A 13,458-nucleotide genomic window follows, 5' to 3' on the forward strand; every position below is an offset into this window, starting at 1 on the left:
GCTTATGAATATTTGACTCAAATTTATACCAATATTTTGAACAAGTCTCTGAATTTCTTATATGCTTGAATAGACTTATATAGATAAATACTAACTTCTTCACTTGTAGTAGAAAAAAAATCTTACTGTGTCCAAAAAGTGAGTTCCCCACACTTTACCATTCCAAACCTGCTACCTCTGCAGTCTGGTTTGGCGACAGGTTGTAAAACTCATGAGAACTGAAGATTACTGATGAAATTTTATTATGTGCATTTTTAAATAGGTAAGTATACTTTAATATGTTTCAGAATTTTATTGAGATATTGCCTTAGTCTGTTCAGAGTGCTATAACAAAAATACCGTTGATTGGGTGGCTTATAAATAACATATGTTTATTTCTCACAATTCTGGGGTCTGGGGAGTCTAAGATCAAGGCACCAGCAGATTTGTGGTCTGCCGGTTGAGAACCTGATTCCGAGTTCATAACTGACCATCTTCTCAATATACCCTCATAAGACTAAAAAGGAGAGAGAGCACTCTGGAGTCTCATTTATAAGTGCACTAATCCCTTTCATGAGTGCTCTGCCCTTATAACCTAATCACCTCCCAAAGGCCCCACCTCCCAAAGGTTAGACTGGGGATTAGGTTTCAGCATAGTAGTTTTTTGGGGGGCATAATCATTCAGTCTGTAGCAAATATTATGTCTAATTTATTCTGCAAAATATTTTATATAGATATAAAAAAAGTTGTTCCTAATTTGTGTTTGTATTGCTGTATATGCTAACAGTTATAGAAAATACTGAAAAATAAAATGCCAAAACACACTTGGCATTATTTTGTGACTGGAATTTTTATTAAAAATAAATTATGCTTAGTCAAGAAGTTTTAGCTACATCATGGACACAGGAGACAGCAAGCAGAAATGTTTTTTAATTTAATTTAAAAAATTACCATGTTTTCTAATACTAAATTTAACTCAAATAATTTTTAAATGTTATTATTTTGCTATAAATTAATCTTTCCTTGGTTGTTGCCAAGAGGAGAATACTTGGTAAGCACTGAAATATACAGCTAATGTTCAGTTTGAAAAGATACAGTTGAGAATTTAGACCTAAACCCATGGAGGGGAGGAACATGCATGGATTGGGTTCTAAAGAGACCAGAAAAAGTAAACTTTGCAAATGGTCAAAAATCCCCTTAAAATTTCCTTATGAAGAAATCATTTGAAGATAGACATAGTGGTCCTCGTTAAAGCTAACACAGTCAATTTTACCTTTACTATTGGGATGGATACCTGTTTCTTTTTCTTTTTTAATAATTTTATTTTATTTTTGGCTGTGTTGAGTCTTCGTTACTGCGTGCGGGCTTTCTCTAGTTGCGGTGAGTGAGGGTTACTCTTTGTTGCAGTGCGCGGGCTTCTCACTGCAGTGGCTTCTCTTGTTGCAGAGTACAGGCTCTAGGCACACGGGCTTCAGTAGTTATAGCACACGGGCTTAGTTGCTTCGTGGCATGTGGGATCTTCCTGGACCAGAGCTCGAACCCGTGTCCCCTGCACTGGCAGGCAGATTCTTAACAACTGCACCACCAGGGAAGCTTGGATAGCTGTTTCTTTGGTTAAGCACCACATGAAATAGTCCAGGGTTTTGTTTTAACAGTAAGCAATCAACATAATGAGATGCTCACATTATAACAGATATGAATTGAAGTCATGTCTCCTTTATCACACTTACTCTTAGGCATATGTTCCTTCCTCTCTCTCTCTCTCTCTCTCCCTACTCCCCACACCACTGATTAATTTTTTGCATGGCACACATAACTGAATTTCCTAAGTGAAATATGATTATGATATAAATATACCGTAATGCAACTTAGACCATCCTAAAAGTCACACATGAAAACACTTTACCAAAGAAATTTATACAGAATCATCATTACTCTCTTACAGAATGCATTTCCCTCTGTTAAAATTGTTTCCACTTTCTAGGTTTTATTTTACTTTCATCATCACGGTATTTACTGCCAAAGTAAATACTTTGACTAATATAAAGCGCAGGAGTATTAAAAAATTTAGAGCTAAACAACAAGATGCTCTCCTATAATACTCTAACTTAAAAATAAATATCCATAGCTGTTTATATTTCACTGGGCCTAAAGACATGTATTTATTTTCTACTAACTATAAAAAGGAATGTGTTTCCAAAAAAAAGTCAAGGCAGTAGATATAGGATTAAGAAAGGTGGCTTAAAATAATTAGACCAACCATTAGAGAACCCAGTTGTTTCCTCTTCTCAGAGGGTCAATTTCCAATTTAACAAAATATTATTTTCAGACTCCTTCAGAAAACTCTTCTCTAAACACTGATGAGAAAACCTACGGTCCAGAATTGTCAGCAGTCTTTTGAATCTAGGGGCCTTTTAGACTGAAACTAAATAGGCCTACAATATACCAGTCTGTAGTCCTGTGGAACATTTCCCAAAAGCATGAATCAAAGCACAAATACTAAAGATGTTCTCCAATTTGCATGCATGCATCTGCACTGAGATACTGATTAGACTGGTGGGAACTAGATATTTTATACATGAATGGATTTCCTTTTAAGTTGAATTTTGAAGGTATAAAACACAAGAATTATCTAAAAGTTTCATGGCATTAGAATTATTTCAAACTCCTATTCTTCCCTCTTCTTTTCTATTGACTTTAAAACATAAAATGTCATTGCAATCAGTCTTTACTCATTCAGTTTCAGTTTAGGCTAACCTGAGCTTCTAGATGAGTAAGTTTTACAGTAATCTATGGTGATAGAAATCAATATTTATGAAATTATTTTTACATGCAGAAGAGTTAAGGAGTCAGTGTGAGGGAGAAAAAAAAAGATTGAGTTGCTCTGAAATATCCTCTTTTGGTGAAATCATTTAGACTAAGGAGTTTGAAGAAAGGGGTTCTAGTACAGATTCTGCCACTAAATGTACATATAAAGGAAGCTGCCTAATTCTCTGCATATATTTCTTCAAGTAAAGAATGTGGATAAATATTTTCTCTTGGAAGACATTTTAGGACAGTTATAGAAATGAATGTTTATAAAATTGTGAGCAGGGGCTTTCCTGGTGGCGCAGTAGTTGAGAATCTGCCTGCTAATGCAGGGGACATGGGTTCGAGCCCTGGTCTGGGAAGATCCCACATGCCGCGAAGCAACTAGGTCCGTGAGCACAACTACTGAGCCTGCGCGTCTGGAGCCTGTGCTCCGCACCAAGAGGCCGCAATAGTGAGAGGCCCACGCACCGCGATGAAGAGTGGCCCCCGCTCGCCGCAACTAGAGAAAGCCCTCGCACAGAAACGAAGACCCGACAAAAAAAAAAAAAAAAAAAAAAAAAAATTTGTGAGCAATTATTGTTTATAACATACTAGGTTCTAAAATGTTAAAAAAATTGCATAAGGGAATTCCTATTGAATCAAGTTGTAAGAATTGTGGCTGTAGTTAAGGGATTACTTAGGCAAAATTGTCTTCCCTAGACAACAGGAGTTGCTAATGTCAGGTGAAGTAAAGAAAGAAGGAAATATTTTGGATGTCCTTTAAGCACAGAATGGCAAGTACAACATTTTATTTGGAAAAAAATAAACTGATCATTTGTCATGAGTGTCCCATGCTTTGTGAGCTGATAAATATATAATTTTTTTTTTTCATGTGAGAGAAATCCAGGGATATTTGCAGCATATTATAAAAAATAACAGGCAACATATTTTTAAGCCCTTTTGTTAACAACTGCCATTTTTTCTCCACTACTAACAAATGGGACCCCCGTCTTCCTTTCTTAGACTCTCGTTTTTCTAGTTTTTAGGACCAATCTTGACCTTAAACAAGAATTTTTTAAACAGTTGTATAGGGTTGTGTTTAACAGCATGCGTTTGGGAACAACAATGTGTATATGTTATATTACTATTTTACTAATGTCTGTTTTAGTTAATTTTGCTGTTTTAGTTAATTATGCTGTACTAACATATGGTCCCCAAATCTCAGTGACTTATATTTACAAACTTTAATTTCTTAGCTGAAGGTAGACTATGACTCAGCTAAAGGCTGTATTTCTGCTGCAGGATCCTGGAAGAAGGAGTGGCCCATATGTAGTCCATGCTCTTTTCATGGCTGCATGTTAAAGTTCATGCTGCATCTTAAGCTTCCACTGGACATGTTGTACATCTATCTGCTCACAATCCACTACTCAAGATGTCACATGGGCAAGTCAAAACTCAGTGAGTCAGGAATGTGTTCTCTTCCCCCAGGAGGCAAGGCAAGTCACATGGCAATGGGAAGGGTTAGATAATCTTACAGGGAAGGGAGGGAGAGAAAAATTGTAGACAAAAATATAGGAATTTTCCTGCCATCTATCACATGTTAGACTGACATATTTTTCTGGAACCTCCATGTGTTATTTTATAACACCCTCTGCCAAACATTTGAAACTTTCTGAACGGAAATTCTGAGTTCAAGTAACTGAATGTATTTTTCACCTGTATCCTGGTAGATATCTTTCTGTCTTTTCCAATCTACCCCAGAAAACATAATTCCCATGTTGTACATAATATAAGTGCATTGTCATGCATATTATGGATGATGTTTCCTCTCTCTATTCCTATTTCCTCCAGTCATGTCTACATATCTGACTATTCAATGCTATTAAAATACTTATTTTCTGAGGAGGATGATAGGAAACTAATTCTTTATCTGAATATTGATAACTTAAGATAAATACAGGTACATATTTTTGAAATTCATGTCTAATCTAGATTTCAGATACATATAACTTTGCTTCAGGCCTTACTCAGGAACGAAGTATATGCATGTGTAGGTAGTGCAATGGGTGGAATTATAGCCCCCCCTCAAAGAGATGTCTATGTCCTAACTTTCAGAACCTATGAATGTGACCCTATTGGCAAAAAGGGACCTGCAGATATAATTAAATTAAGGATCTTGAGGTGAGATCATTCTGGTTTACCTGGTGGGCCCTAAATACAATGGCAAATGTCCTTATAAGAGACAGAAAAGGAAAATAAATAACACAGAGGAAGAGGACATGTGAAGACAGAAGCAGCGATTGAAGTCACATAGCCACAAGCTAAGGAATGCCTGTAGCCACTAGAAGCTGGAAGAATTGAAGGAGAATTCCCCACTAGAGCCATCCCAGAGAGTTCAGCCCTACTTACAACACTCTGATTTCATCTGTCTGCCCCAAGAACTGCAAGAGAATACATTTCTGTTGTTGTAAGTCACCTGGTTTGTGACAATTTATTACAGGAGCCACAGGAAACTATTTAATTTCTATATTTTAGTAACTATATTTATAGGCACCATATACCGATTTTTAAGGTGGAGACTAATTTCTAAATCCTCTGAATGCAGGGTGTAGTAACACATGCCAGCAAGTTTAAAAAATATAAATGTAATTAAGTAGACCTGCTGCTTTTTATACTTTGAATAGTACTGTAAATTTCATCTTTCCTATGGATTAAATTATACCTCATATTTCATATTATAATGCCAGAAACATTATCAATAATTTACAATATGGGTGTTAATCCTGTCTTCAGCACCACTGATGGAATGTGTTCTGCTAATTTAGAAATTGGGTTTGCCATTGTTAATAAAATTTAACTGTTTGATTCAACGTCTACTTTTCTACCTTTTCTATTATTCAGCTAAGAAAGAGAATACTTTCTCAATATGCAATGGGTTTCTTAGTTTAGCTGGGAAAATTTAGTGGTAAAAAGGTTACAGAAATTTCTTTATGGGCCACATTACCAATAAAATGAAATCATCTAGCATATGGCTTTTGGAGAAGAAACACACAAGCAAACAAAAATCCTAAATGTCACAGTAACCTCATTTTAGCACAACGTCTTTCCAAAATGTATAAAGATAATCAAAATAAAGTTCACATGATAAATGTAATTTAAAAATACATATATCTAATTATAGACAATACAAGATCAAATAGTTTTGCAAGATTTCTTTGCATTAGATTTTAAAATTATAAATATAAATAAAATACATATAAAATCTCTTCACTATAGTCACAAGAAATCTCAAAGAATTTATTAATGGTACACTGGGTAACTGTGTTGGGGGATGGGGAAGAATGTAAACTGTAGTGCTATTTTTGGCATGGATAAATGTGTTTTTTTCCAGAATACCATGCTATATTTCTGATTTGATACATATTTGAATCAAGTTAATATTTTGTTTTTCATTTTGCCAATTCAGTCTATATGATATTCTTTTTGTGCATACAGTTTTTCTTTCCAATTTTGTATACATGTGTTTATAAAACAGATGTAAGCAGATATGACACAAATGGAAAAGCCCAAGAAGATAACTTTATACCTGTAATTACTCTTACTAGAAGGGAACTCTGAAAATGTGGTAAAGAAAATAACCCTGGAGTGAATATATATACTTCTTTGGAAGAGTTAATTCTGCCCCTAAGAGAACCAAGATAAAAAAGACTATGTTCCTATTCCAAAATAACAGAAAATTTCCAACATGTCAGTATCATTGTAGGCTTGAAGACATTGGCCCACAATAAAGACACACAGTAGCATTACTCCAGGAAAGTAATTTTAACTGAAAGAAATAATTACCAGAGTGTGGATGAACTAGCAGTTTACAGCCTTCAGGTCAGAAGAATTTTGCATATATTATTTTATTAGTGCCTGTATTTTGTTTAGAAGAACTATCAATTGGATGAGAGCTTTCTGATTATTTCAAGTCTTTTTCTTTCTTCTGCATGGATCATTTATGTATATTCTCTATTAACTTTTACAATCTCTAAGTAACTAAGGGTTTTGATTACTCTGTTTCATGTAACTGATAATCTCTGGAGGAATGGTTATAAATCAGTCAAAACTGTAACCCTAACATAGAAACACTGTAGAAGGATAGTCTTCCTGAAAATGAATAGAATGGGAAGTATTCCACAGAGAAGTATGTTTGTTGGCTTGTTCAGTCAAGATTGACAAGCTGGTTAGTTTTAATTTATCCTATGAAATAGTTTCTTTCCTCTGATTTGCTTGCATTTCTTTTTCATTTCCAACATTCATAGCTTCCTTGGAGAAATAACAAGGAATTAAAAGTTTCTCAGTACCCAACAAGAAAAGGCTGTGTTAATAGGAAAGCAGTTGATCAAAAAGACAGATGTGAGGCTCGACACAGTAATGGAATCATTACTAGTAAAGGTATCATCAAAACTAATATAAGTAGCATACTAAGGGAGAAACAAGATTAGCATCATAAGAGAGTCAGGGATAGAAATTCAGGAAGAGCTGATCTGGATTATTTACCAGATATAACAGTACAATTAAGAATTCAATCCTACTTCTTTAGCATAGTCCACTTTTTCCTATTGTTTACCAGAATATTTAAAAATTTTTAAAGACTTTATTTTTTAGAGAAGTTTTAAGTTTACAACAAAAGTAAGAGGAAGGTACAAAGATTTCCTGTATACCCCCTGATCCCATACATACATAACTTCCCCCATTATTAACATCACTCACCAGAGTGGCATATTTTTTATGAAGGATGAACCTATATTGGCACATCATTATCAGCAAAAGTCTGTAGAGTACATTATGATTCACTTTTCGTGTTGTGCATTCTATCGGTCTGGACAAATATAAAATGACATTATCAATATAACATCATATGGAGTATTTTCACTGCCTTAAAAATCCTTGGTGCTCTATTCATTTCTCCTCCATCTCTCCTCTCTTCCTGTCCCTGACAACCACTGAACTTGTCTCCATAGCTCTGCCTTTTCAGAATGTTACTTACTTGTAATCATGTAGTATGTAAACTTTTCAGATTGGCTTCTTTCATTAATAATATGCATTTAAAGTTTCCCTATTTCTTTTCATCATTTGGTAGCTCATTTTCACCACTGAATAATATCTTATTTTCTGGATTACAATAGTTTTCTTATCCTTTAACCTAATGGATATCTTGGTCTCTTCCAAGTTCTGGCATTTATGGATAAAGATGTGTATGGATACATATCTGAGTACAGGTTTATGTGTAGACATAAATTTTCAAATCCTATGAGTATTAACCAAGGAGCACAATTGTTAGGCTGTATGGGAGGAGTATATAAGAAACCACTGAACTGTCTTCCAAAGTGACTGGACCATTTTGCATTCTACCAATGATATCAAAGAGTTCCTATTGCTCCACATCCTTTGCCAGCATTCAGTGTTCTCAGTGTTCTGAATTTTGGCTGTTCTAATAGATGTACAGTGGTATCTCATTATTGTTTTAATTTGCATTTCACTGGTGATTTATGATGCAAATAATCATTTTACATGTTTGTCATCTGTATATCTATCTCCTTTGGTGAGATGTCTGTTAAGGTTCTGGTCCATTTTTTAACTGGGGTGTTTGTTTTCTTACTGTTGCATTTAATAATTCACTGTATATTTTGGATAACAGTCCTTTATGATGTACTTAACAAGTATTTTCTCCCAGTATGTGCCTGTCTTGTCATTCTCTTGACCTGTCTTCCACAGAGCAGGAATTTTAAATTTTAATGTAGTCCAGCTAATCGATTATCTCTTTAATAGATTGTGTCTTTGGTGTGTATCTAGATAGGCATCACCATACCCAAGTTCATCTAGATTTTCTCCTTTACTATTGTCTAGGAATTTTATAGTTTTGTGTTTTATATTTAGGTCTGTAGTCAATTTTGAGTTAAATTTTTGTGAAGGGTGTAAATTCAATGTCTAGATTCTTTTTTTCTTTTTGCATGCAGATGTCCAGTTGTTTCAGCACCATTTATTGAAAAGAATATCTTTGCTCCATCGTGTTGCCTTTACTCCTTTGTCAAAGATCAGTTGACTACATTTATGAGGTATATTTCTGGGCTCTCCATTCTGTTTCATTGATCTCTTTGTCTACTTTTTGCCGATACCACTATCTTGATTACTATATATTTATAGACAGTCCTGAAGTAAGGTAGATTCAGTCCTCCAACTTTTATCCTCTCCTTCAATATTGTGTTGGGTATTCAGGGTTTTTCTCCTCTCCATATGAACTTTAGAATATGTTTGCCAATATCCATAAAATAACTTTTTGGCATTTTGATTGGAATTGCATTGAATCTATAGATCAACTGGGAAAGAACTGACATCTTGACAATATTGTCTTCCTATCCACGAGTATAAAATATCTTTCAGTTTATTTAGTTCTTTGATTTTGTTCATCATTGTTTTATAATTTTTCTTATATAGATCTTGTACATATTTTGTTAGACTCATACCTGAGTATTTCATTTTTGGGTTGCTAATATAAATGATACTGTGATTTAAAGTTCAAATCCCACTTGTTCAATGTTGGTTATAGGAAGCAAACAAATTTGGCATATTAACATTGTATCTTGTAAACTTACTATAATAGCTAATTAGATCCAGGAGCTTATATTTTGATTCTTTCAAATTTTCTGCACAGATGATCATGTCATCTGTTAACAAAAACAGCTTTATGTCTTCCTTCCCAATCTGTATGCTTTATTTCCTTTTCTAGCAATGTGTGTCCTCTCTTTCACAGTTAGCTTAACAGTTCTATCAGTTTTGCCTCATAGAGTTTGATGCTCTGTTGTTAGGCACATACATGTTAAGGATTGTTATGTCTTCTTGAAATGGACAAGTTTCTAGAAACATAGAGCCTGCCAAGACTAAGTCTAGAAGAAACAGATAATTTAAACAGACCAACCACTAGAAGTTAAATAGAATCTATAATAATAATAAAAAAACTCCCTGCAAACAAAAGTCCAGGAGTAGACAGCTTCACTGGAGAATTCTACCACACAGAAGAACTTTATACAAAGTACAAAGAACTTTATATCTATCCCTCTCAAACTATTCCAAAAGATTGAAGAAGAGGAATCACTCCCAAAATCCTTCTATTAGGACACCATCTCCCTGATATCAAAATCAAAGACACTACAAAAAAATTACAGGCCAATATCTTTGATTGATAGAGATGCAAAAATCCTAAACAAAATGGTAGCAAACTAAATCCAACAACACATAAAAAGGATAAAACACCATGATCAAGTTGGATTCACACCAGGGTCACAAGTATGGTTCCATATACGCAAATCAATCTATGTGATATACCACATTAACAAAAGGAAAAACAGAAACCACATAATCATCTCAATAGACAGAAAAAGCATTTGAAAAAATTCAACATCCATTTATGATAAAAAGTTTCACCAAAGTAGGTATAGAGGAAACATACCTCAACATAATGAAGGCCATTTATGATAAACCCACAGCCAACATAATACTCAATGGTGAAAAGATGAGAAGCTTCTCCCTAAATTCAGGAACAAGACAAGGATGCTCACTCTCACCACTGCTATTCAACATAGTACTGGAAGTTCTAGCCACAACAATCAGTCAAGAAAAAGAAAGAAAAGTTATCCAAATTGGAAAGGAAGAGACAAAACTGTCACTATCTGCAGATGACATGATATTCTATATAGAAAACACTAAAGTCTCCACACAAAAAATCTATTAGAACTAATAAATAAATTCAGCAAGGTAGCAGGATACAAGATTAATATACAGAAATCTGCATTTCTTTACACTAATAATGAAATACCAAAAAGAGAAAGTAAAAAAAAAAAACATTTAAAATCACATCAAAAAATAAAATACATAAGAAAAAATTTGACTAAGGAGATGAAAAACCTACATGCTTAAAACCATAAAACACTGGTAAGGGAAACTGAAAATGATTCAAAGAGATGGAAAGATATCCTGTGCTCTTAGATTGGAAGAATTAAAATTGTTAAAATGGCCATACTACCCAAAGCAATCTACAGATTTAATGCAATCCCTATCAAAATACCTGTGACGTTTTTCACAGAACTAGAGCAAATAATCCTAAAATTTATATGGGACCACAGAAGACCCAGAATTGCTAAAGCAACCCTGAGAAAAAAGAACAAAGCTGGAGGTATAAATCCTCCCAGACTTTGGACTATACTACAAAGCTTCTGTAATCAAAACAGTATGGTACTGGCACAAAACAGGCATATAGATCAACTGAACAGAATACAGGGCCCAGAAATAAACCCATGCACCTACAGTCAACCATGACAAAGGAGGCAAAAATATATAATGGAGAAAAGACAGTCTATTCAACAAGTGGTGTTGGGAAAGTTGGACAGCTATATGTAAACTGAAAAAGTTAGAACATTCTCTCATACCATATACAAAAATAAACTTGAAATGATTGATTGATTTAAATATCTTTATTGGAGTATAATTACTTTACATTGCTGTGTTAGTTTCTGCTGTAAAACAAAGTGAATAAGCTATATGTATACATATATCCCCCTATACCCTCCCTCTTGAGCCTCCCTCCCACCCTCCTTATTCCACTCTTCTAAGGTTGTCACATAGCATCTAGCTGATCTCCCTAAACTCGAAATGATTTAAATTCCTAAATGTAAGACATCATACCAGAAAACTCTTAGAAGAAAACATAGGCAGAACAAACCTTGACAGCAATATGCTGTACACCTGAAACTAACCCAATACTGTAAATCAACTATACTTAAAAAAAAAAAAATTGTTGTCTTCTTGCAGAACTGACCACTTACCATTATGTAATGCCGTTCTTTATCCCTCATAACCTTCCTTGCTTTGAAGTCTACTATGTCTAAAATTAAGACAGGCCTGCTTTCTTTTTTTAGTGCTAGTATGATATATTTTTATACATTTACTTTTAATGTAAATATTTATTTATATTTTAAGTGGGTTTCTTTTTTTAATAAACATCTTTGTTTGAGTATAATTGCTTTACAATGGTGTGTTAGTTTCTGCTTTATAACAAAGTGAATCAGCTATACATATACATATATCCCCACATCTCCTCCCTCTTGCATCTCCCTCCCACCCTCCCTATTCCACCCCTGTAGGTGGTCACAAAGCACCAAGCTGATCTCCCTGTGCTATGTGGCTGCTTTCCACTAGCTATCTATTTGGCAGTGTATATATGTCAATGCCACTCTCTCACTTCATCCCAGCTTACCCTTCCCCCTCCCCGTGTCCTCGATAGATAATATATAGTTAGGTGATGTTTTCTGGCCCACTGTGGCAATGCTCTGCCTTTTAATTGGTGCTTTAGACCAGTGGCATTCAAAGTAATTTTTTATATAGTCGGGTTAATATCCACCATATTTGTTGCTGTTTTCTATTTTTTGCCCTTGTACTTTTGGTCCTGTGGGGTTGTTGTATTTTTTTTTTTTTTTTGTCTTCCACCCTTTTTCAGCCTTTTGTGGTTTTAATTGAACATTTTATATGATTTCATTTCCTCTCCTTTCTTATATCAGTTATACTTTTTATTCCTTTTTAAGTGAATTCACTAGAGTTTGCAATATACATTAACAACTAACTGAAGTCCACTTTCAAATAACATTATACTACTTCCCAGGTAGTGGTACCTTATAATAACCAAATTATCCTAATTCCTTTCCCCCATCACTTGTCTTATTGATGTAATCCATTTTACTTATATATAAGCATATATAAGCCATAAGCATGCATATATATATACACACACACATATATATATAGCATAGATGTGTATATATATATATATATATATATATATATATATAGGCAATTTATCTGTATACATTCTTGCTATTTTTATTTTGAACAAACTGTTATCTTTTAGGTTAATTATAAGAAAAATAAAAGTTTTAATTTTACCTTCACTTATTTATTCTTTGATGTTCTAGCTTTCTTTATATAGATCTGAGTTTCTGACCTATATTTCTTTTATCTAAAGAACTTCTTTTAACACTTTTTGCAGGGCGGGTTTGCTGACAACAAATTCCCTCAATTTTTGTTTGTTGGAGGAAGCTCAGATTTCTCTTTTACTTTTGAAGGATAATTTTGCACAGTGCAGAATTCTAGCTTGTTTTTTTTTTTTTTTTTTTTTTTTCTCTCAACACTAAATATTTCACTCCACTTGCTTCTTGGTTTTATGGTTTCTGAGGATAAGTTGGATATAATTTGTATCTTTGTCTATAGGTAAGTCATTTTTTTTCTCTAGCTTCTTTCAGGATTCTTCTCTATTTTTGATTTTTCCCTTTTTTATGCCAAGATATTGTTTCTTTGACATTAGCCTGTTTGGTGTTCTATGAGCTTCCTAGATCAGTGGTTTGGTGTCTGACATTAATTTGGGGAAATTCTCATTCATTATTATTGCAAAAACACCTTTTGTTCCTTTTTCTCTTGTCCTCTGGTATTCCTACTATGTGCATGCCACATGTTTTGTAGTTGTCCCACATTCTTTGCATATTCTGTTCTTTTTTTTTTTTCAGTTTTTTATTCTCTTTGCTTTTTAGTTTTTGAGGATTGTACTGATATTTCCTCTAGCTCAGAGATTCTTTCCCCAGCTATACCCAACTACTAATA

This window comes from Hyperoodon ampullatus, assembly GCF_949752795.1.
Source record: "Hyperoodon ampullatus genome assembly, chromosome: 1".
NCBI classification, from domain to species: domain Eukaryota; kingdom Metazoa; phylum Chordata; class Mammalia; order Artiodactyla; family Ziphiidae; genus Hyperoodon; species Hyperoodon ampullatus.